The sequence below is a fragment of the Stegostoma tigrinum genome, chromosome 2 (genome assembly GCF_030684315.1).
Source record: "Stegostoma tigrinum isolate sSteTig4 chromosome 2, sSteTig4.hap1, whole genome shotgun sequence".
Classification (NCBI taxonomy): domain Eukaryota; kingdom Metazoa; phylum Chordata; class Chondrichthyes; order Orectolobiformes; family Stegostomatidae; genus Stegostoma; species Stegostoma tigrinum.
The window spans coordinates 14,359,271-14,384,650 of NC_081355.1; the positions used below are offsets into that span (position 1 = coordinate 14,359,271).

The window sequence follows — 25,380 nt, forward strand, 5'->3', positions numbered from 1 at the left end:
ACTTAAAAATGGACAAATCTTTGTGTGGCATAGAACCAAAATAAATTCTCTTAATTTTGAATGACATATGTTTTGAAATTGAAATTGGAGGTGTGATTGGAAAGAAAGAATGTTATTTATCAGGAGCACAAATGAATAAAGCCCAACAGTATTCTTATCCTGGCGGTTAAAAAAAAGGAAAATTCAGAAGGTTTAGTTAGAAAAGTTTTAAATTAATGCTTGTGAGTTTGCATTATTTCCAAGGTCAGGCTCTTTAAAATGTGACAGTTTAGTTGTCAGACTTGACAACCGCTAATTATTCCCTGCTGCTTTATTAAAGGAACAAAGTGATTCTTGTTGAAGCACAGCTTTCAGGTTTTTGAAAACATCAATTTAATGTTAAAGAACAAGAAAGAATATACTTTTGTAAATGGATAAGTAAAAAATGTGGATGCGAAGCCAAAAAAGGAACCATTAGCAAGGATTCCCGAAAATTCAGTCGAAAAGGAAGAACTTAAGGAGCATGTTAGAGGAGAAGATAGAAGGAATTACAGAGTGAATTCTGGAGTGGGCGACCTGGATTGCTGAAGGTGTAACCATCAGTGCTGGGCAGAATAAAATGGGCAATGCACAAGAAATTTGAATCAGAATAACAGAGAGAGCTCATAAAGGAACCTCAACATTGAAAGAGATTACAGGGATAAGGAAGAACCAGGATATAAATGATCTCGACATAAATATTGAATTTTGAATTTTAAGTGTTGGAGGACTGAATTCCAATGTATATCAGCCAAGAGAGGGTCAAACGAATTAATTGGCATAGCTCAGCGATAGGGTACTGTAAGCATTTTGTATGAGGTAGAATTTACAAAGGTCAGGAGACTGGCCAGAACAAATGGCAGGACACTGGGTTGCTTAGGGGAACGGAGGTGGATTTATTCTCAGATCCCTGATGTCAACAGAGCAAGTGAATAGGGGAGTTAAAAAGGCATATGGGATACTTGCTTTCATCAGTTGTGACAGAGAGTATAAGAGCAAGGAGGCAATGTTGGAGTTGTGCAGAGCGTTGGTCAAGCCACAGCTGGAGCACTCTGTCTATTTCTGGGTACCGCACTTTAGGAAGGATGTGTTACAGCTAGAGGGGGGTACAGAGGATGTTCACCAGGATGTTGCCTGGGATGGAGAAATTGAACTATAAGGAGAGACCAGATAGGCTTGGATTAGTTTCTTTAGAGCAGAGAAAACAGAGGGGGTACATGATTGAAATGTATAAGATGTGAGGTACACAGACAGGGTGAAAAGAAACCAGCTGCTCCCCTGTGTTGAGGGGTCATTTGCAAGGAGGGCATAGTTTCAGGATAAAGGCAGGAGATTTGGAAGGGATTTGTGAAAATACCTTTTCACTCAGAAAGTGGTGTGAATCTGGAGTGCACTGCTTGGGAAGGTAGTGGAGGCCTGAAACCTTACAACCTTCAAAAAATATTTGGATGAGTACTTTAGATATCATAACATTCGAGGATGTGGGACAGGTGCAGGAAATTGGAACTAGCACAGCCTTAGTGTGAGCTATATCAGTGCAAACTTGATGGGCCAAAGGTCTGCTCTGTCTGAATCTGTGAATCTAAGAAAAGCTTCGGAATATTGAATTCGGAAGGTGACAAAGAGTTTCAGGAGTAAGGTTGACGATGGAAATAAGCAGGAACAAAACAGCAGGTCTGGCAGCATCTGCAAAGGAAAAAGTCAGGGTCCGGTGACCCTTTGGTTTTTACTATGGAAATAAGCAGTTTTTGTGATAGTGAATGTTTGGTCAGGAGGCCCACTCAGAGCCAAATATGTAGAAGATAGCCTGATAGCCTGAGATAGTGTCAAAGAAGGTTGAAGTTAGGGAGAAGAGGATAGATTCTTTTGATGGACCCCTAAGATGTATGGCTTTGTTCCATCAGAATGTTTAGGTGAAGGAAATTGCAGCATTTTAAAGATTGGATATTGAATAAGCAAACTGATAGCGCAGTGTCCGTGGAAGGATTGAGAGCTGTAGCTAAAGAAGGGAAGAAAGAATTTGTCTTTATACAGCCCACTACGTGATGTATGGATGTTCCAGAGCATTTCATAAACAATGAATTACTTTTCAAAGTGCAGTCACTGAAGCTGTTGGAGAGAGAGAGAGCATGTGTGTTAGTGGGTTTAAATAGCTGTAAAAAATAGTACAGACTTAAATATCTCAAGTGACTGAGTCAGAGTTATTTTCACTTCTTTTATGTTGTCTGCAAATACTGAAACAAGTTCAATAAAAATAAAGTACACACACCTCACTCATAAGTCTGTCAGACATTCTATTTGTCTTCATGATAGAAAATGTGTCAGCCATGGCTCTGTGGTAGTAGTCTTGCCTTTGCGTGAGAAGTTTGTAGGTTCAATTCCCATTGCAGAAATCTAAGTGTAAAGACACATAGACATACCCTGTACTGGAGCACCGAGGGTGTATGGTTCTGTCATTTGGACGAGGTGCGAAACTAATGTTCTACCTGCACTTGTATGTGAATAGGGTTCCTTTTTTCAAGAAGGGGGGAATTTTCCCTGATATCTAATAGCTCTCATTCAATCAATTTAGCTTCATAGAATAGCACAGTACTGAAGAAGGCCATTCAACCCTTTGTGCCTGTACTGGCTCTTTGGAAGTGTTATCCAATTAGACCTGACTTACTCCCAATTCCTACTTTTTCTCATGGCTTTTCAATGGTTCCCTCTTCATGTTAAATTTATTTTAAAATTAACCACTGAATCTACTTCCACCATCCTTTTCAAGGCACCACATTCCAGAGCATGAGGCTGGGATAGTCCCGGACAATAGAGAGAGAGTTGATTTGGAGGACTACTGATTCATCAGCTGAGGGGTTGGTTACCTAAGCAGTCTCAATGATCAAGACTGCAAAAATATTAAGCAATTTTTTTCCCACAAGCAATCTGACGACTATTGGACCAAATGAATTAAGGTCCTTGCTAGGTTAAATTGTTTAAAACCCAGATCTAATAAGTTTCCTCCCACAGTCTAAAGATATGCAGGTTAGGTGGATTGGCCATGCTAAATTGCCCATAGTGTCCATGGATGTGTAGACCACATGGGTTAGCCTTGGGAAATGCAGGTCTACACGGATAGTGCAGGGGATGGGTCTGGGTGGGATGCTCTTTGGAGTGTCAGTGTACAAGTGGCCTGCTTCCACACTGTATGGATTCTAAGTCTTCTTGCCAAAATAATATCAAACGTTGTCTTTTAAGAATCCTTATGAGTGCTCTTCCAATGGATAGGTGGGTGCAATCCCAGCCCATGATGACCCCTAAAAGATATACGGTTTACACTGAGTTTGTGGATTTCAATTGAGTTGGGAGGATGGGCAGTATGATGGATGGACTTTGGGGATTCCTGGCTTGGGAAGAATAGGGTAGCACTCTTGGTTCTGGCTGGCTGTTGCCGCTCAGACTCGTATACGAAGAACAATCATTTGGATTGTTAAATGAAAAGGCCTGTGGCATGGCACACCAACAGGGGTCACCACAATAGGACAGTGAAATAGACCTAAAGTAGACAACAAATAGGCCACTGGTAGTTAATGTTGGCTGCCTATCCTGAATTGAGGCTAAGCTAGAGAAAACATGTGTGTAATGATCATTAGCTCATTGCTTTTATATCCAGGCCTCTCAGTAGATCAGCTTACTACATGTTTACATACTGCAAATACATCTCCACTACATTTCTATTAACATTGAATCTGTACTTTGGCAGGCGAGAACAGAATTGTCTGTTGAGCTGCAGAGATCTGGCAAACCTTTTTAAGGTACATTGTAGCCTGCTGACTGACCCAGACACCTGAAATGTATCTTCACCACTTGCCAAAAGTCTGCAATGATCGGACCCCAGATGGACTGTCATGCCTCATTTAGACCTGGATTTATTGCTGGCGTCAGGAAATTGAAACATTCTCATCTGGGGAAAGAAATGAAAACTTCAGTCACCTCACTGAAATAATCTTTAAACCTTTGCCCATTTAAACTAACCGACAAACCAAATCTAGCTACTACACTAACAGAGAAAACTGCGAGACGAATATCTGTCATTAAACAGTGCTGATTATTTATGTGGTCTGTGCAGACAACTTCGGTTTCAAAACTTATTTGCTAATTAACTGAAACTCTCTTTCATTTTTAATGGTGCATGAACTAATTGTGCTCAATATCTACATGGTCACCGCATTAAGAAGGATGGAAAAGAAAACAGATCAATTTGATTTGATTTTGATTTGATTTATTCTTGTCATGTGCAGCAAGGTCTTACATGTAATAGAGTTATATAGCGATGTACAGCATGTCTTCAGTCCACTCATCCATGCCAATCAGATATCCTAAATTAATCCAGTCCCATTTGCTGGCATTTGGCCTGTATCCCTCTAAACCCTTCCCATTCTTATATCCATCCAGATGCCTTTTAATGTTGCAATTTTACCAGCCTCCATCACCTCCTCTGGCAGCTCATTCCATTACATGCACCACCCACTACATGAAAAATTTGCCCTTTAGGTTTCTTTTAAATCTTTCCCCTCTCACCTTAAACCTATGTCCTTTAGTTTCAGATTCCCCTAACCTGGGGAAAAGACCTTGGCTATTCACCCTATCCATGACCCTCATGATTTTCTAAACCTCTATAAGGTACCCCTCAACCTCCAATGCTCCAGGGAAAATAGCCCCAGCCTATTCAACCTCTCCCTATAGCTCAAACCCTCCGACCCTGGCAATATCTTTGTGAGTTTTTTCAGAACATTTTCAAGTTTCACAACATCTTTTCTACAGCTGGGAGAACAGACTTGAACGCAGTATTCCAAAAGTGGCCTAACCAATATCCTGTACAGCCGCAACATGACCTCCCAACTCCTGTGCTCATGAATTACACAGGTCAGACATGATCACTTTGAATGATGGAATAGATTGAAGGGGCCGAATATTTCTAGGCTCCTAGCCTCTAGCGCCAGGAACATCAGTAACGCAGCAAGATCTAAAATCCAAACCCAATTGGGCTTCAACAATAAAAACAGATGGAATTGTTGTAATAGGTCTCCGAAGATGCAGAAAATATCAGTGGATTCTGATAGGCAACAGATGTAGCCCAGCCTCCCCGACTATTAACCATTTTTCTCTGCTAGAAAAGAAGCAAGCACACTGGTTTTCTGACTTTGGCTCCAACAGTAACCCCTGCTGAAAAAATATGCTTCCTGGTTGTGTTTTGTGCATAGTGCCATGTTTGACTATGACACCCCTCATCTTACAATTGAAGAGCTCATGATAATTACTCAGGAAAGATGATAGGATACCTGCAGAGCTGCCAATGCTTGTGGAAGAATGGAAATTTGGGGAAAAGGAGTATTCATAAAGTTTTGTCACAACTGCAGAGTTTAAGGTAACAAAATGAAAAAGTCCAATTTGCACCAGGTTTTAATTGAGAAACATGCTTGATGTAAGTAGTGCCATGAGGTATCTTGAGCCTTAAATTCCTGCAAGCATTTTCGAACTCTGGCTTTGAAATTCCTGCAGCAACAAGATCGAAATGAAATTCATAATTTTGCCACCTTTTAGACTGAACTCCCTGTTGCTAACTCAGAATGTTATGATATTTATTTAGAACACTCCGTATCAAGCTTCATGAGAAATCAAAAGCAGTGAAGTCAATAGCCATTCACAGACTTGGAATTGTTTGTTATTTTCAATGTTAACCTGTCATTGTATGTTTGTGAAAGAACCTTTTGACATGATTGATGTTAGCTGCCCTCCTGACTTTCCAGTCTTGATACAGCAATTGAAAATTTCCGTCCATATTACGATATCTTTGTTCATTTTCATAAACTAATTATTGCACTGGATTGTCACCCTCTTCTCCTCTCCTGAAGATCAACAAGGCAAGCTACTAATTATACCTATTTTGGTGTTGCTAAGTGTCTAGATAATCTAAATAAAATATTAAGCAACAAAAATAAATTAAGTAAAGTAGGTGTTTCTTTTCCATTACAGTTTAGTTGGGATAAGTTATACCCTGTTTTACTTAACTGCTTTAGAACTAGCCCTACAGATTTTGCAGGAAAGTGGCTATAGGTTGTAAAGGTTCAATGAGATATATTGAAAGATGTTGCTTAAACTGCAAAACTTGATCATCAAAATTTGCACATTATAATCCAGATGATTTTCTCCAGTTTAATACATGCAGTGTTCAGACACAGTAACGATATTCATATACATTAAAATTATCTTGTTCTAACAGTAAGTCTTACAGATGACTAATCTGCATCTCTTTCAGAGACAGTCTGAGTTCACATTCTTTATGAATTTATAAGGAATAGTAAGAAGTATTCTCAGTTATTAGTCACATCTTTGCTAGGTCACTGGCACCAGTATTTATCAGGTTAAATAACAGTGACACAAAATTCAGCCTTAATTTTGGTAGTGAAGTGTGAGACTGCAATATTCTACCAATCCCGCTTTTCAGTGAGGCTTAAAGCAGACCAACGCAAATTCTGTTTGTAATGGAGCAGCACAGATAATAGCAGAAATCTCTTACTTGGCGTAGCACTCAATGGTTAGGTTGTTCTGTGTTTTACTGTGTGCGAGTCTGTCTATAACTGATGCTCACTCTACTTGATTGGTTGGAATCAGAAAAAAGTAGACAGAGCTGTAGAAAGACCTGGGGCCAATGCATGGGGCAGACATTTAAAGCACTGTTACACACATAGAAACTTGTATCATGTCTTCCTGGGCCAAGGTATGAAATGTAAAACACTCAAAAATGTATTCTTTCTTTTGTGGCATTCACATATCCCTACAATATAGATTTAATGTTGCTTTCAATGGTGCTGGAGTACAAGAACATCTGGGCCTATCTATTTACACGATCCCAAATTTACAGCAGGTTGGTAAACTTGATAGAAGAAGAAACATAAACAGAAGTTCATCGGAGCAATGACAAACTAGATTACTATCATTTATGATAACTCTAGTAAGATAGTGGCTGCAGACGAGGGGATCCACACATATGAAAAGTGACAACATCATTAACTGTTACATGTTAATGTACCTTGGAAATGATTGCTTAAATCATATGACAGATAGTGAGACAAGGGACACTCACTAAAACTGATCAAAGTAACTGGTTAAAGGCATAGAAGCAAAGGTATATTTATTATAAGATACAGGCATGCGAAGATCACATTTTTGATGATTTACCTTATATTTGTAAAGTGAGATTAGCCATCAAATATAGTTGAGAAGCTTGGAAAGAAGCATCTCATGTATCATTGTCCCCACTGAAAGGCATTGTGAGTCAACCCACAGCAAATGTACTGCAGCGGTTCAATTTGGCAGCTCACCACCACCTTCTCAAGGGCAACTAGGAAAGGGCAATAAATACTGGGCAATCAGTGATACCCACATCCCACAAATGAGTGGAAAATAAAATGAAAATGCAGTGAAGTCTGATGAAGATAACGAGGGAAAGGCAGGGAAGTGGCATGAGCTGAATAACTAGAATCAAGAGCAAGCATGAGCAAACAAACCTGTAACTCTCAAGGTCTGAGATAATGGGAACTGCAGATGCTGGAGAATCTGAGATAACAAAGTGTGGAGCTGGATGAACACAGCAGGCCAAGCAGCATCTTAGGAGCACAAAAGCTGACTTGACCGAAACATCAGCTTTTGTACTCCTCAGATGCTACATGGCCTGCTGTGTTCATCCAGCTCCACACTCTCACAGGTCTGGCCTACAAGCAGCTTCAGAGCTATAGAAATGCAATTAATTCTGAATTACTCTTTGAAAATGGCCCAATAAGGCAGTCAGTTCAAGGGCAAATAGGGATAGGCAATAAATTCTGATCTTGTAAGTAATGCCTATGTTTCATCTAAGAAGTAATATGAAAAATGGACTGAACGGTTTCCATCTGTGCTGCAAACATTCTATGAATGAGCATGTGTGATTAAAAAAAGGTGTTAACATTATGGGTGTGACCTTTCCTGATATTTGCTTCTGAGACACTTGTGCTGACACAACTTTACCTCCTTCTCTTTCTAACCTGATCTCCGTGCATTTCCACCATTTTTAATCTCCAGACGTGAAGAATTTTTTTTACTCTCTTATTTCCCATATAAAGAGATGAGTTGATAGTCAGGTCATACATCCCCAGCTCCCTCAGAGAAAAACAGTTTTTTACATTCACAGTGCAATTTATTTGGGACAAAAGATTCACTGCATGTGGCATGCAAAATGTTGCGGTCCTTCGACAACACGTCTGCATTTCTAACCTTGTTTTGTAAAATTGTGCTGTGTTCTGAATTTAAAAAAATGCTCAAAGCAGCTGCAGATGGTGTTTGGTACTTTTTTTGGCAGAAAGCTGACGATATAGAATTACAGCAATATGGTAGGCTTTTGTTGCCCTCTGCTATTAGTGTGAGGTTTATAGAATATATTTACTTTGGACAAGCTAGAGGAAATCGCCTGAGCCTAGTACTACAGCAGAAATAACTCAGTATATATTTAAAATGGCCAGCATTCTATCATATTAAACACACGGGATATAATTCATAACCTCTGAGGACTCAAAACTATTTCAACAGCTACTTCTTGCCACATTTCTTTCCTTCAACATTCCCAAAAACAAATTTCTGCAGGCAGCTTCCTATCACTAAAGCATGAGCCATATGTCACACTCCAAAGTACCAGAGGCAGGAAAATTTAATTCAAAAATGATGCAGGGCTATGTTCTGGTACATTTTCGAGGCCAGTAAAAATATTGATACAACAAAATCAATCCCATATACTCCTATCAATCCAGATGTGCTGCAGAGGTTGCTGCTGACGGGATGCCTTCCTCCAGAAACTAGGAATGGGGAATAGAGCAATGGTTCAAAAAAGCCAGTGCATCAGGGGGATATTATAGCCCTCTGCATCCCATGGTGTGATGTAAGTTGCGTTGGTGTCACCTGCCTACAGGCAAGATGCTCACCTTCAAACCTTTATTTCCTGACAGCTATACTTAAAGAACTGTACCAGCTCTAGGAGCAAAGCCTGGCTCTGGAATGATTTGAAGAAACTAATCTGGGAACAAAATGTGTAAAATGGATTCAGAGGGAAGGAGAGGTGCCCATCATCCTTGGTTCCTTCCTTGATGATGTGAGAGGAAGAGTTGTATTATCCATGATAAGAAAGCAGCAGTTGCCAGAAAGAATAGAGCTGCCGGGAGAAGCAGGCAATGGGAATCTTACGCAAATCTTATGCATTGAAAATATTCGGAGGTGGGAGGAGCTTGTGGTGTCGTGGGCTTGAGTAATCCAGGGTCCATGTTAACACTCTGCTGTAAATAGGTTCAAATGGCTGATGTTGAAATGTAAATCTAGAGCTTAACAGTGACAATGAATCCATTGTCAATTTTCGGGGCTCTTATGGTGAAGTGGTAGTGTTCCTCAGGAGGCCTGGGTTCAAATCCCATCTGCTTCCGAATGTGTGTAATAACATCCCTGAACAGCTTGATTAAAAATATCTGACCTGACTCCATGAGGAGAAGTCAGCAGATGCCCCTTTTTACCCACTTTGTGCAATTCTTCTTTTCTAATTCCTTCTTGCTGTTCCTGCATCATTCTCAGCACTCCTTGTTTCTTCATCACTTTACTAAGAATCTGGAAAGAGCAACAAATGCTGAGATGGCCAATGAGCTCTGCTGTTGCGTATGCGTTCCTTCAATCTTGAAATGATTTAGTGTGAAATAGAATAGAGACTTTTCTGGTCTAACTGGAAGAGTCTTGTTGAGTAGTCAACAAAAAGAAATATGCATTACTGCGACTATTTTCACACTCTATGAACATATCCTACATTGCTACGGAGGCCATTCAGAGTACAGTAGCCCCCAGGTCTGTCTCCCACAAGCTCCTTCTCTACCCTGACCAAGTCCCTGTGACATCATCACAGAGAGTGATGCTTACTGTACTCAATCAAGTACTAACCATTTCAAACCCATGTACAACATTAATTCCCCAATCATTTATTAAAGCATTATAGATTTGTTTGTATATTTGCATTAACCAGCAGCCCAACTCTACCAAAATCTTTGATGTTACAAATTTAGATGATTTAGAGCTTTCACTATTCTCCAAATGTGTTTCCTTTGGATGTGGAAGGTTGGCAATTGTTGGGTAGAAAGAAGATGATTGTCCTGTTGGTGGTCTGAGGTCTCTAGTCCCCTACTGAACCAGCAAGGCTTTTACAACCGTATTACTTTTCCAGAGGACTTTCCTGACATATGCCTATTCCCTATAGTGTGGTCCCTGTCATAGAATATGTTAATTTTACAAGGACTTTGTTTGCCTCATTGTAGCAGTGTCTTCATCATAATGGTACCTTCTAAGGAACTGTATGCACAACATCTTCAGCTTCTGTTTGTGGAATTTAATTCTCATTCAGCTTGTAGATCTGTAATGAAGTGGGTGGACAATACTTCAACTCCTTGAATACTCTGAGTGCTACATTTGACCTCTCAGTGATTCCATTATTAGCTCACTTCCTGTAATGTGTTACCTGAGATTCATTCATTCTTGATCTTATACCTTTATTTCTGTTGGAAATTGTCCTTTGGAAGAGAGAGAGGTCAGATATTTTGGTTGAATTTCTTTCTCCTTAATCACTCCCACATTCAATATCAGGCTTTAGTTAATCATAAATAGTTGTTCACTGTGCTGTTTGGCAATCTGGCTCAATTTGATCGCAGATGCTTCTAATATTTCATGTGGTTTAGATTTGCTTCTACTTCATTTTGAACTTTGTTACAGCTTAGAATTAGGACTCTCTTCAGTTTCAGTAGCGCTGAAGAACATTTCAGCAAACCACCTCCTTGATGTTTTGAAACAAGCGTTTCATTTTAACACATCAAACCTCAGGAGATTCTGCTTTTTGTTTAGGATACGCCATAAGCTTATGAAGCCCAGTAACATTTCCATCAGCTTTTCTCTGATATTTTGTTGTTTTCCACATTTTGAGTGAGAATCTTATTTGTGAAGTATATGTGGATTTTATTCTATTTGCTGTCCTCTTTGTTGGAGAAAATGTTAAAGGCATACTACAAACCTAAGTGTGATGCCCCTGGGATTATGGAGCTGAACTTCTGTCATGTATACATGGTGTTTTATCTACTAAGGGTCTCTATTTGACAATACTGTGACACTGGCTTCTGTGTTTGACATGAAATCCATGACATGTCCATAAATGTAAATGTCTGCATGAAAATCTTTGATATTGGTCACTTATCTCCCTCAGAAAAATGTGCAATCATCTGTAGTGGAGATTGTTTTACTTCACTTATTTCTTTATGTGGATAGTTTTTCAGTATTTTGCTGTTCTGTGGCTATGTTGTGTTTTGGCATTATTTTTCTGAAAGTGGCCTACATTCTTACAATGAAAGCATTCCATTTTAAAAGCTGTGTACTTGCTGCCCCTGTGAGGTTTATTTTCTTCACAGCATTGGCACTGGCTTTTAGGATCTATCTACCATATTAGCTTATCTGGTGTGTGTTCTGTGGTTTTGTACCTTACAAAGTGAAAAGATTTTGTAAATATTCTGATCCAAGTTTTATCTTTTCCTTTTAGGTTTGATCTGCTTTGCTTCAGAAGCTCTGCATTATTCACCATCTGCATGGTTTCTTTATAGAAACAGGCCGTCTTTAAATTGTAACAAAGACTCACAGGTAATGTCTACAGAACCCAGATTCTTATTAAATCCAAATTTTAATTTAACATTAACAATTGTATTGCATTTCAAAGTAAAAGAGCCCTAAATGTGACGTTAGTGAATTTTTAAATCTTGGTCATTTTAACGACAAATGTGAAGATTTGTTTGGTAATGAAGACGTTTTATCAATTTTACTCATTAAAAGGTGAAAAATTGAACGACGAAAAAAAAGCATGAATTGCATGGTATCAACTTAGGCACAAAGCTACCCCTGACTCACAAAAAATCAACAGAAAAGCTATCACCACAATCATCGTTGGCTCAGTCAAAGAAATCATTCGATCTTATTGATTGTAGTTATTTTGAGAAAATCTTACCTCAGATTTTTGGGAAGTCCTTTAGTCATCTTGGAAAAGGAATATCTTCATTCATTTCTCTGAAAATACTGTATTGGTAATTGGAAACCAAATTTTACATTGTAAGCCACATTTAAAGTAACATAAACTTTGGCAGCTTTGATTTTAAATATTTAATCAATAACATTAACAACAATGAGGATTCAATGTTAATCAACTAAGAATATCACAGGACAATAAAATAAGTTTAGTACAAGGAGATCAAAGTCCTGACAAATGCCCTTCCATATCAGAAAAATAAACATGAACAAAATTGGTCCAAAATTGTCTTTCACATCCATTTGATACATCAGTAATTTGGTAAATGTGGAAGACACATGTGGAAAGCTTAGATAATGACCTATAAGTATCTGAACCATGGAAAGTTATGCTAAGAATGCATTTGCCACAGAATTAACTTTTAGATAAATCAGCCAGTCAATGAACTTCTTCACTCAGAAGAGAATCTAGCTCTAGGACGAGCAGTACAAATAGCAGTGGATACAGAATCCAGAAAATTGTTGAAGAAGTATTGTGCAGGAGAAGTTCCATTTAAAGCTAAATGTTCTGCAGAGCATGTTGACTACTTTAAGCGTAATAAACCATCTGACCAGGGGTGACAGATTTCTCATTTGAACAATGTACTATTATATAGGTGAAAAGTTCAGCCAAACAGTCTTCAGCTGCAGACATAGAATGAATTTCTCTCATTATTTTGCTTTACTGAGCATGTGAGATAAAGCAAATCTGTATGGTGCCAATGGGTTTAGAAACTGTGAACATACCTGAGCACCATTCTGTAGGTTCAGTCAGCAGGGAGATCACCCCATATTGACCACTCCTCCAATTGTTTCTCTACTTTATCTCTCAGTGAGTGAGGGATTTTGCTAGGTGTAGAGAGATATATTACTTCAGTTGAAGTCAAAGTTTGTCTTCTTCTCAATGAGGCCACTTAAATGTGAAATCCTAAGTAACCTAATACAATATACATTGCAAATAGTATGGTTCCAAAACACCCCATCAGTGAAGGCAAATCATCCAGCTTCTACCAACAAAGTATTCATTGCAGCAAAAGGGGTGGTTTCCTAAAGATGTGCCACAGTCTGAAGAACATACAAAGCAACAAACCAAATTGTTTCCAATTTAGCCTTAGAACAGAACACTGGAGAACACATCTCAACTTCAAAAGGGAGCAAATTTCTTTACAAAAAGGGAAAAACATATAATTTTCTTCCATGGAAGAAATTACATAGTCATCTGATGGAAATTTGGCAGAAGTCATCGACATAGATCATTATCCAAACAAATTTAAGCTAGAGATAATGGGAATTGCAGATGCTGGAGAATTCCAAGATAATAAAATGTGAGGCTGGATGAACACAGCAGGCCAAGCAGCATCTCAGGAGCACAAAAGCTGACGTTTCGGGCCTAGACCCTTCATCAGAGAGGGGGATGGGGAGAGGGAACTGGAATAAATAGGGAGAGAGGGGGAGGCGGACCGAAGATGGAGAGCAAAGAAAATAGGTGGAGAGAGTATAGGTGGGGAGGTAGGGAGGGGATAGGTCAGTCCGGGGAAGACGGACAGGTCAAGGAGGTGGGATGAGGTTAGTAGGTAGATGGGGGTGCGGCTTGGGGTGGGAGGAAGGGATGGGTGAGAGGAAGAACCGGTTAGGGAGGCAGAGACAGGTTGGACTGGTTTTGGGATGCAGTGGGTGGGGGGGAAGAGCTGGGCTGGTTGTGTGGTGCAGTAGGGGGAGGGGACGAACTGGGCTGGTTTAGGGATGCAGTAGGGGAAGGGGAGATTTTGAAACTGGTGAAGTCCACATTGATACCATTAGGCTGCAGGGTTCCCAGGCGGAATATGAGTTGCTGTTCCTGCAACCTTCGGGTGGCATCATTGTGGCAGTGCAGGAGGCCCATGATGGACATGTCATCTAAAGAATGGGAGGGGGAGTGGAAATGGTTTGCGACTGGGAGGTGCAGTTGTTTGTTGCGAACTGAGCGGAGGTGTTCTGCAAAGCGGTCTCCAAGCCTCCGGTTGGTTTCCCCAATGTAGAGGAAGCCGCACCGGGTACAATGGATGCAGTATACCACATTGGCAGATGTGCAGGTGAACCTCTGCTTAATGTGGAAAGTCATCTTGGGGCCTGGGATAGGGGTGAGGGAGGAGGTGTGGGGGCAAGTGTAGCATTTCCTGCGGTTGCAGGGGAAGGTGCTGGGTGTGGTGGGTTTGGAGGGCAGTGTGGAGCGAACAAGGGAGTCACGGAGAGAGTGGTCTCTCCGGAAAGCAGACAGGGGTGGGGATGGAAAAATGTCTTGGGTGGTGGGGTCGGATTGTAAATGGCGAAAGTGTCGGAGAATGATGCGTTGTATCCGGAGGTTGGTAGGGTGGTGTGTGAGAACGAGGGGGATCCTCTTAGGGCGGTTGTGGTGGGAGCGGGGTGTGAGGGATGTGTTGCGGGAAATACGGGAGACGCGGTCAAGGGCGTTCTCGATCACTGTGGGGGGAAAGTTGCGGTCCATAAAGAACTTGGACATCTGGGATGTGCGGGAGTGGAATGTCTTATCGTGGGAGCAGATGCGGCGGAGGCGGAGGAATTGGGAATAGGGGATGGAATTTTTGCAGGAGGGTGGGTGGGAGGAGGTGTATTCTAGGTAGCTGTGGGAGTCGGTGGGCTTGAAATGGACAGCAGTTACAAGCTGGCTGCCTGAGATGGAGACTGAGAGGTCCAGGAAGGTGTGGGATGTGCTGGAGATGGCCCAGGTGAACTGAAGGTTGGGGTGGAAGCAACTCATATTCTGCCTGGGAACCCTGCAGCCTAATGGTATCAATGTGGGCTTCACCAGTTTCAAAATCTCCCCTTCCCCTACTGCATCCCTAAACCAGCCCAGTTCGTCCCCTCCCCCTACTGCACCACACAACCAGCCCAGCTCTTCCCCCCCACCCACTGCATCCCAAAACCAGTCCAACCTGTCTCTGCCTCCCTAACCGGTTCTTCCTCTCACCCATCCCTTCCTCCCACCCCAAGCCGCACCCCCATCTACCTACTAACCTCATCCCACCTCCTTGACCTGTCCGTCTTCCCCGGACTGACCTATCCCCTCCCTACCTCCCCACCTATACTCTCTCCACCTATCTTCTTTGCTCTCCATCTTCGGTCCGCCTCCCCCTCTCTCCCTATTTATTCCAGTTCCCTCTCCCCATCCCCCTCTCTGATGAAGGGTCTAGGCCCGAAACGTCAGCTTTTGTGCTCCTGAGATGCTGCTTGGCCTGCTGTGTTCATCCAGCCTCACATTTTATTAAATTTAAGCTAGATGCTAGTGTCAGTGGCATAGCTATCTCCAACTTTTCCCCATAGTTAGCATAGATGAACATTTTACTACCTGATTTAAAGGCGAAGGTACAGTAACTACAGTTAAACAAATATTGCACATTGTACTGACATTCAAATATCACAAATATGTGTAAAAAGCTTTTATCATTAGTAACCAGCAAACTCCCTCATTGAGAAGAAGGCAAACTTTGTCTTCAACTGAAGTAATATATCTCTCCACACCTAGCAAAATCCCTCACTCACTAAGAGATAAAGTAGAGAAACAATTGGAGGAGTGGTCAATAATGGGGTGATCTCCCTGCTGACTGAACCTACAGAATGGTGCTCAGGTATGTTCACAGTTTCCAACCCCATTGGCACCATACAGATTTGCTTTATCTCACATGCTCCGTAAAGCAAAATAATGAGAGAAATTCATTCTATGTCTGCAGCTGAAGACTGTTTGGCTGAGCTTTTCACCGGTAGAATATTTGCAAAGCTTGACATAAGTAGTAGTTTTTGGCAGGTCCCTCTAGATGAGACATCTTAACTCTTCACCACTTAATTATTCCTTTTAATTGATATCATTTCGACAAACTTTCCTTTTGTATTGCTTTTGCCTTGGAGATTTTCTAACACAATGTCCAATATTTTACAGGAACTAGCTGACATCATATGTCACTTGGATACTTTCCTGATACATACAGAAACTATCCAGCATGATAACAGATTACGTAGTGTCATGAAACATTTACAAGTAGCAGTCTTTATACTGAATGACAAACATGAACTTTACGAGAATTCAGTTCATTTCCTAAGTTACATTTTCAGCAAGAATGGGATACAAGCTGATCCCCAGAAAACCAAGATGGTGAAAGATTTAATGACTCCAAAGTGGGTAAATGATCTGCAATGTTAACGAAGTGTAAAGCTGGATGAACACAGCAGGCCAAGCAGCATCTCAGGAGCACAAAAGCTGACGTTTCGGGCCTAGACTCTTCATCAGTCTAGGCCCAAAACGTCAGCTTTTGTGGTCCTAAGATGCTGCTTGGCCTGCTGTGTTCGTCCAGCTTCACACTTTGTTATCTTGGATTCTCCAGCATCTGCAGTTCCCATTATCACTGATCTGCAATGTTTCTGGGTCTGGTGAAACAATTAACTAGGTCTTTCCCACATGTCGCCTTTGTCATGGTACCCTTGAGAAATTGAATCTTAGAACCTCTGCAGTATGGAAGCATGCCATTGGCCCATCAAGTCCACACCCACCCTCCAAAGAGCACCCCACCCAGACCGACTCGATCACTGCATTTCCCATAGCTAATCCACCTATTCTGCAAATCCGTGAAACTATGGGCAATTTAGCATGGCTAATCCACCCAACCTACACATCTTTAGACTGTGGAGGAAACTGGAGCACCTGGAGGAAACCCACTGCAAACACGAGGAGAATATGCAAACTCCACACAGACAGTCGCCTGAGGGAGGAATCAAACCCAGGTCCCTGGTGCTGTGAGGCAGCAGTGCTAACCCACAGCTTAAAGAAATCACTAGCCTGATATTAAGACGTACAGCAACGGATGGCTTTTCAGAATACTAAAAATATGCTGATCTGCACCAATGTCTTAGTCCATTACAATCCAACATAGGTCAGTCAGCAGAGGGATGGTCAAGGTTGGATGCAAATTAGCATCTGGCAGCTTTTGGATGAGCTTAAGTTTATGGAAGATTCAACTGAGAAGCTGACTATCCTGGAGAGTGTTGGAATAATTGAATCTGAAGTTAGAAAGAGTCATGGATGAGTTTCTGCAGTATCATGGAACTTGAAAAAACTCATGATGGAGTGGTATGATGTCAGTGGTAATCCTATTGTTGGAGATGGTCATTTCCTGATGCTTTGTGTGGCACACCTCACAACTTGTTAAATCATAAGTAGCTATTATCAAAGGAATTGCATCACATCAGTGACCATTCCCATTTCTGATCTTATAAGTAACAATTGAAGGTAGGTTGGACTTAGGATGGTGCCTGAGGAATTCCTGCAGTCATATCCTGGTCTATGATTGGCCTCCAAAACACACAACCATCTTCCTTTGTACTAGGCATAACTCATGCATATGAAAAGATTTCCTACTGGTTTCCACTACCTTCAGGTGTGCTGAGATTCAAAGATGCCACACTGATTGAAAGACGATTGATGTCATGAGTAGTCAATGTTAGCTCACCTCTGCAATTCAGCTCATTGTCAATTTTCAAAACCTACATGTTTGAAACAAAGGGTGGTTCTGGTACAATCCAAACTGAACAGTGACAATTTGGTTTTATAAGTCAATGCCATTTAATGTCTCTATTTTCCATGACATTGTTAATGATTGGGAGCATGTTGATCGGGCAATAACCACGTTGTCTCTAAGCTGCATGGCTGCATCAATGTTCTGTGCACAGTGATTGGCATCAGCGTGCTTCTGGAAGTCTTTGCCATGCATGGGTCTCAGAGGCCCATGCAGCCAGTAAGAAAATTAGAGCCTCAGCAAGACTTCTCATTACATTATTGCAAACTCACCTTATTAACCACTTACTCCTCCCCCTAAAGCATTGTTCTCATCTGTTGCCAGCACAACTGAAACATTCTCCATAGCCCGACCACTTCATCACAGACAAGATATCCCTGAATAGACCATCAGAGCCAAAACCTAAACTCTGACTATACGTCTAATATTCTACCAATATATACAATTGGTATTGTCAATAAATCTCAACACATCTGACTCAATAAGAACCCAACAATCTACGGTATATGTTAAATAGATTAACATATAGAAAGTTACAAAGAAGTCCACTAAATACCACTACACTCTCTCTACAGAGATGGTAATGGAGGTGTCTGAGATATTGTCTGGAAGGTTTTATTCAGCGAGTATGAATATTTCAGGATCTTGTTTGACTGCTCAACATCAAGAATCCAGTCCCAAAATGAGGGGAGGATTTTGCTGGGTGAATTGAACTAGGTGTGTACTAATTCTATACTCAAATAGCAACTGAATGATCCACTTATTTTGATGCATTTCTTCCTTCTGGTATCTTGATGCAACTGCATGACTTACTGAATGATCACAGAGCCATACGTATTAGTGTGGAACTGGAGTGGACCCGAAATGTCAGCTTTCCTGCTCCTAAGATGCTGCTTGGCCTGCTGTGTTCATCCAGCCCCACACTTTGTTGTCCCGGATTCTCCAGCATCTGCAGTTCCCATTATCTCTAATAACTAGTTGAAATTGGGTAGGGGCAGAAGATTTCCATTCTTAAAGATTTGAGGACCCGTTGGGTTTTTTGACAATTTGACAGCTTTATGCTCCCTTTCTCCAGGTCTCTGGGTTATGGGCCCAGTAACATAACCACTTTACGAAGAATTACCATGGAAAATCATACCTGGCTTCCCTTTCTCCAACACAAGCATCACCAAATACTTCTTTTCTCGTAAATACAATGCTGTAATTTAGAAACGTCTACTTTTGCCATATTGTTACTAATGATCTTTGAAAGATGGTAGGAGCTGATAGAGAAATTAAAGGTGTTCATCTCTTCTGCCATGCAGTTATCAAAAGACTTTATTTAAGAGAAAGGGTAGGAGACGCAAATGGAGCATTAACAACAGAATGAACTAGTTGGAACAAATGGCTTGTTTCTGTGTTTTATATTCCATGCATTTTTAAAAAAAATATGTAGTTCTCAAAAAAAATCACATTTTAGTTCAAAAGACAGGGTTCAAATCCAAGGTAAGGACATCAGCTTGACATGAGATTTGCAAAGTAAACAAAACTTTTGATCTCTTAGCAAAGATGTGGAGAATGCGTGAAAGCAAATAATCCTGTCCATCAGAATTCTATTTACTGAATGACCCTATACCCAGTCTATGCACTGGTCCCCTGAGATACACATTAATAGAGCTGTTAACTTTTGCTCCCCGCTCCCCACCCCATCCTAATTGGAAACAGGACAAACTATGACCTGCTCTCAGAAACTTGTGAAATACGTATGTTACATTTTCCCATGCAGTTCGATATGAAAAGGGAGGCACTGAACCCTTTGTATAGTAAATAATTCTTACCAAGTTTCTGTGAACAAATTGTCCCATACAATGCTTTTTCTCACAATAATTTTGAATATGTAAGATGAGAGTGTCTGAAGTTTAATATTTTCTCTCTTTTTAAGCTTTCCTGAAATACAATTCTGTGACAAAAAGAAGTGGCTGATTGTTAGCCTGATGTTGCGCATGCAGCTTATTGCAAGATGTGTATAAGAGAAGGCCTGGTTTTCCACATTCAGAAAAATTCAGAAATCATCTCATCTATAAATGCATAGTTTCTTAATCTTTTTGTGATATTGAATGAATTTGCTTCAGAAAACATGCTTTCCTGTAAACCTGCAAAAGTTCCTATTTAGCAGAACTCCTATCTCCCAAGTGTGTGAAAGATACTTGAAATAGTCAGGCAGGTTACATGTTAAGACTTGATTGTCTTTTTAAAGTAGAAACTACTTAGGGGGTTACACCATACTCCATTGAGTTAATGTTCCTTACCCCTATTATGGTGACAACTGTACTAGAATTGAGAAACAAGCTATAAGCTGCCTGTGTTTATATAATTTCTTTCTTAACGGCAGACCCATAAATAACATACGCTGTCATGGATCAGACAGAGGTCATGGTTATCAGTGACTGGGTGGGAGACATGTTGACATATTAGATATTCTGCTGTGTTCCTGTTCAGTGCGATCTATGCCGAACCTTTCTCTGCAGCAGTGTGAATACTTTGTGACATGGTTTTGTATTATTACATAACGTCTAGTGAAATTAAAATGACTGGGGCTTCAGAAGATAAAACCAGCCCAAATTCTTAAATTCCCTTTCGAATTAATGAAGAAACATTCAAGGTCAAATTCTTAGTCAAAGTATATTTTTCTTTGTAATTAACAATAGAAACCATGGGTTTTAAAACACATTCGTACTGCTGTAGAGAGTAGTAGGCATTTGCTCAGCTCTAAACCTTTCTCCTCACTCTGTATTTATTGAGTTTAACAATCTCATAAATTACATTTTTGCGGGCATTGGTGTAGATTTTACAAACTGTACACTTGTTCAACAAAAGGGGTATAAATTTTGAAGGGGCAACAAGCTTGACTTCACAGTGGAAACTTTCATGGTTTAGGGGTGTTAAGCAGAAATTGACCTCAGTTTCCAAATGGAACTTTGGAAAATTTCAGCCAAGGATCCCATTGCTGAACACTCCCCACTGGCCCAATACATAACTATGTGTGCGGACATTGAGGTGAGGAATTGATGGGGCGATTTCTGTTGCATTTCTGAGATGAAAAAGTTTGCTGACCCTGCAGTTCCAAGAGATGGTTATACCAACAAGATTGCAATGTACTGCAATTCAATGTTTTCATGAAAGCAATATAAACATAAGAACATAAGAACTAGGAGCAGGAGTGGGCCATCTGGCCTCTCGAGTCTGCCCTGCCATTTAATAAGATCATGGTTGGTCTTTTTGAGACTCAGCTCCACTTACCCGCCCACTCACCATAACCCTTAATTCCTTTGTTGTTCAAAAATTTAACTAGCCTTGCCTTAAAAACATTCAGCGAGGTAGCTGCAACCACTTCACCGGGCAGGCAATTCCACAGATTCACAACCCTTTGGGTGAAGAAGTTCCTCCTGACCTCAGTCCTACATCTGCTTCCCTTTATTTTGAGACGATGCCCTCTAGTCCAAGTTTCACCTGCTAGCAGAAACAATCTCCCTGCCCCCACTTTATTTATTCCCTTCATAATCTTACATGTTTCTATAAGATCTCCCCTCATTCTTCCGAGTTACAATGAGTACAATCCCAGCCTACTCAGTCTCTCCTCATAATCCAACCCTCTCAACTATGGAACAAAAATAAAGTTGCTGGAAAAGCTCAGCAGGTCTGACAGCATCTGTGGAGGAGAAAACAGAGTTAACGTTTCGGGTCCGGTGACCCTCTCAACTATGGTCGTGGGGAGAAGAAAAGGTTCACCAAAACTCATCTGAAATCAGTTCTGAAGAAGGATCCCTGGGCTCAAAATGCTAACTCTAGTTTCTGTCCAAAAATGCTGCTAGAGCTGTTGAGTTCTCCAGCACTTACTATTTTCGTAGAATCATAGAATCCCTATAGTGTAGATAGAGGTCATTAGGACCATCAAGCCTGCATTGGCCCTCCAAAGAGCATTCCAACCAGATCCAATCCCCTCCCCTATCTCCATAACCCACACTTACCATGGCTAACCCACCTAGCCTGCGTATCTCTGAATGTTATGGGGCAATTTAGCATGGCCAATCAACCTAAACTACATACCTTCTATGTCAGATTTCCAGCATCTGCAGTTCTTTGTTTTATTACTCAGCTAAAATTAAGCGGATCAGGAAAGACTTCCTTCTATATCTTTGCCTCTCATCATATTTTTGTCACTTTGTCGGTCTTTGGTTTCATAAGTCTGTTATTCTCTAATCTGACATCTTTGTACATGCAACTCCCAGAGTTGATTGTCTGTCTAACTCACAAAGACATCGCCAAGAAAATCGTCGCTGTTTGTGAGACAGCACATTAGGATTTGGTGCATCTATGCCCCTTCCTCACATAGAATTAATCCTCTGTTTGCATTCTAATCCCTGCAGACATAACTGAACACAAGAATAATACAGCGATTTCATTATGTGTTTTCTAGATGGAGTCCAATGAAGGGGAAAAGAGAAAAATATGCTGGTTGCCTCTGTGAACAGTATAGTGGGACACGAAAGTCTTTTGAGGTCACACCAAAAACTGGCATGAGGGTAATAATAGTCTTCACAACTTAAGAAAAACATATTTTGCAGGGAAGTTTGTAGCACCTAACCTTTTTCTTCAGATCTATGGTTCTTTGATCCTGCAGAAGTACTTAGCTCCTGTGTGGCGTAACGCTTGATTTTCTTTAAAGCCCCTCATTGTTCAGAATATGCCATACTGTTTCGCACTGTGTGAAGCTTCAGTTAATGTTAGTTGTTCAGGCGGCATGATAAATGATTTGCGCTTCTCCTATCAATGGTAGTGGTGGTGGAAACCCCCACCCTCCAAACCACCCCCCACCCCACACCCCCACCCCCACCCGAAGAAAAATAAACAATGCTGCCAGGACAAATAATTGAAGAACAAAAAAAATGTAAATGGCTCACAATAATTGTGGTGTTTAAACGTTCCCATGAAGTCCAGACATCAGTGCTGCAGCCTGGAATATCTGAGATGTGTAGCATTCTTGTTCGTTGACACAACCCCTAGAACAACAGTGTGGGAGACAGTGGGCAACAGATACGTGAGTTTGCAGAGAGAAAAAAAATGTTGCTATGTAGTTTAGTCCAAAGATCTGGAATGTCAGGCTCAGACGTATTGACGCAGACAACCAGGCTTTCACCTCCACTCACTCCCAAAAAGCACCTACATAAGATAGCGAAGTCTATATATAGCTCAACAACTATTGTACTGCAGCAGTGGGGCTGGAGCAGTGGCCTGTCAGGGTGATCATGGAAATTCAGCAATTCAATACTGCAAAGTTTTACACAGAGTCACACGTTATGTTCAAATTGTACTTTACCTCATTATCAAATGTGTTCATGGATTTGTTTTAAGCAACATTTCGTTTAATACTTTCTCTATAAATAGTTAACCCTTGATGCGTTAGTAAATGTAGGGAACATTTAAATCCCTGACCATTTCCGTTTTATGATGTTAGCCCTGAAAATTCTACTTCTATGTAGATGCGAGGGGTTAACATTCTTGTTGCGATCCTCCATATAGTGTTCATATACTCGTACTGTTTAAAAAGGCCATTTCTAATGACTCCCTAATAGCTGCAAGTCTGTCCAGTGAACAACTCAACTCACCTGCTCAGTATATTCCCAGGATAGAAAAGATGGGTAAGATTCCTGAAGTTGATCACCAGCTATTGAGACTGGAAAGAAGTACACACTTGGTAACACTTTGTCTGTGAATCAAATGTACAGAGTTTAGATAATTTCCAGTTTCGTGAATGCAACTTTTAGAAATGGCTACCAGTTATCATATTTTCAGTCCAGTGGACTAAAGACCAGAGGGTAGCGAAGGGGATGCCAGAGGCAGACAGGGGCCTCAGGGTTCCAGCACTGTGTCCAAATTATTTTAGAAATGATAAAGCATGAAACATTCCTGACACCAGCCAGTGACATCCGAAGGAAGTGCCTTCAATCCTCCCAGTCTCACACATTACCTATGCCAACTTATCCCACTTTATTAACCAACTCCATAACCCATAATTGTGTATGTCCCTGTAACTTATTATATCCTCCATCCCAGCATACACCCCTGTACTCAACCACCATAAACACACATACCCTGCAGGGCAATCTATGTCCTTGTGTCCACCCCATGACATTTCATAGCTCCTAAGCCAACTTAGTGCCAACTCATGACAACCTATACCCCAACCCACTACAGCAACTCAGTCAGTATAATGAGATAAAATGAAACACTAAATATCTATTGCAGACTCCGCTATTTTGAAAGCTCTTTTATCCGTGAAAAAGCAGTTTCTACATTTACATTTCTTCATTTACGTAAAACCTTATCAAACAAACATTTCATTCAAGTGTACAAATTCTTATAACTAGCTTGGACTTCATTATTTCATTTCATTTGTAACTGTCAATCAAATTGTAAACTGGCATGCACCCTGCTGACATAATGAATCATTGTTAAATCACAACTGAAATCAAATAATGGAAGCCTCAACAAATAGAGTGAAATAGCAAGCAACAATTTTTTAAACATTCTGGATTTAAAGGGCAGGATGTGAAAATGCCTTAACAGCTTGACACCTCCCCTTAACCATTTTGTTTAGACATTTACCATTTAAGCACTTGTTGGGTGTTTTACAGATGTTTTTGACAGTTTTGACAGTCATTTGTGACAGATTTGTTGCTTTTCCAATGACCTTGACCGTGAACGGATTCATTTGTGTTACACACACTCATGTAAAAGGAACTTTTATCTCAGTGAAGCGACCCCTGTCCATGCTCCCTCAAACATGTCCCAGAACCATATCTATTTCACCAAAATGTGGCTATCAAAAGAAATATACAATGTACTGACTTTCTCTTACCAGATCTACTCTGCATACTTCAGATTTTAAAATTTTAGGGCTACCAAAATCTGAGTTGAATGGTGGTATTTTGCGCTCTACATGACCAGCAGCTTTCCTGAACCATACACCCATGACAAGTGAAACTTGCTCATTCCCATCTTTGTGAAGTGGAACATTCTGTGAAGAGACTCTCCCCACTGACTCACCATCATCATTTTACACAATCGCACAGTCAAAATGACTCCCATGTTCGAACTGAATCATTGATCCAAGGCATCAAGTCCATTTCTCTCACTACAAGTTGTCAAGCTGTCATGGCACTTACATACCCTGCCCTTTAAATCTGGAATGTTCAAAAAAAATCATCGCTTGCCATTTCACTCGATTTGTTGACATAAACCTGAAGGCTTCTATTACTTGATTTAACAACTGCCAGAGCTTACTTATTTTTCGCTACCTAATTAGGTTCTGGGTGAGAAGATCCATTCGGGAGTTTCTTGACATATTTGTGGCTGAGGCTTTAAAGTGGTCATTTACTGGCTACCCAAGGTCCTCAAATCAACACCTCCCCAGTTGCCTACCTCTCTAGTAGGTGAGAAAGATAGCTAGTTACGAAAAAGCCAGGATCACTATCCTGGATAGTTGGGGGGGAGGGGCACCAATTGCCCTAATCATGGGGCATTGACGGTGGCGAGGTTACAAGAGTATGGCCTCTGAATGCCATATTCCTTGCCTTGTCACCAAAGCCCCCACCATGACCCCAAGCACAAGACAAAAATA

At 40.8% G+C, this 25,380-nt stretch overlaps 1 protein-coding gene and 1 long non-coding RNA gene across 2 annotated transcripts in view; one reads left to right on the plus strand and one right to left on the minus strand.

Moving 5' to 3' along the window:
* Positions 1-11,731, plus strand: part of LOC125460867 (myosin light chain kinase 2, skeletal/cardiac muscle-like) — a 257,810-nt gene extending 246,079 nt beyond the window's left edge. The window contains exon 14 of the transcript XR_007249350.2: positions 11,642-11,731. The gene's annotated coding sequence lies outside the window, so the exon portion shown is untranslated. The remainder of the gene's footprint in view (positions 1-11,641) is intronic.
* Positions 3,876-22,721, minus strand: LOC125460909 (uncharacterized). The gene is made up of 3 exons (XR_007249360.2): positions 22,661-22,721; positions 12,101-12,168; positions 3,876-3,961 (listed from the first exon to the last, which is right to left on the minus strand). It is a non-coding gene; the product is annotated as an uncharacterized LOC125460909 (long non-coding RNA).
* Between the last annotated feature and the right edge of the window lie 2,659 nt (positions 22,722-25,380).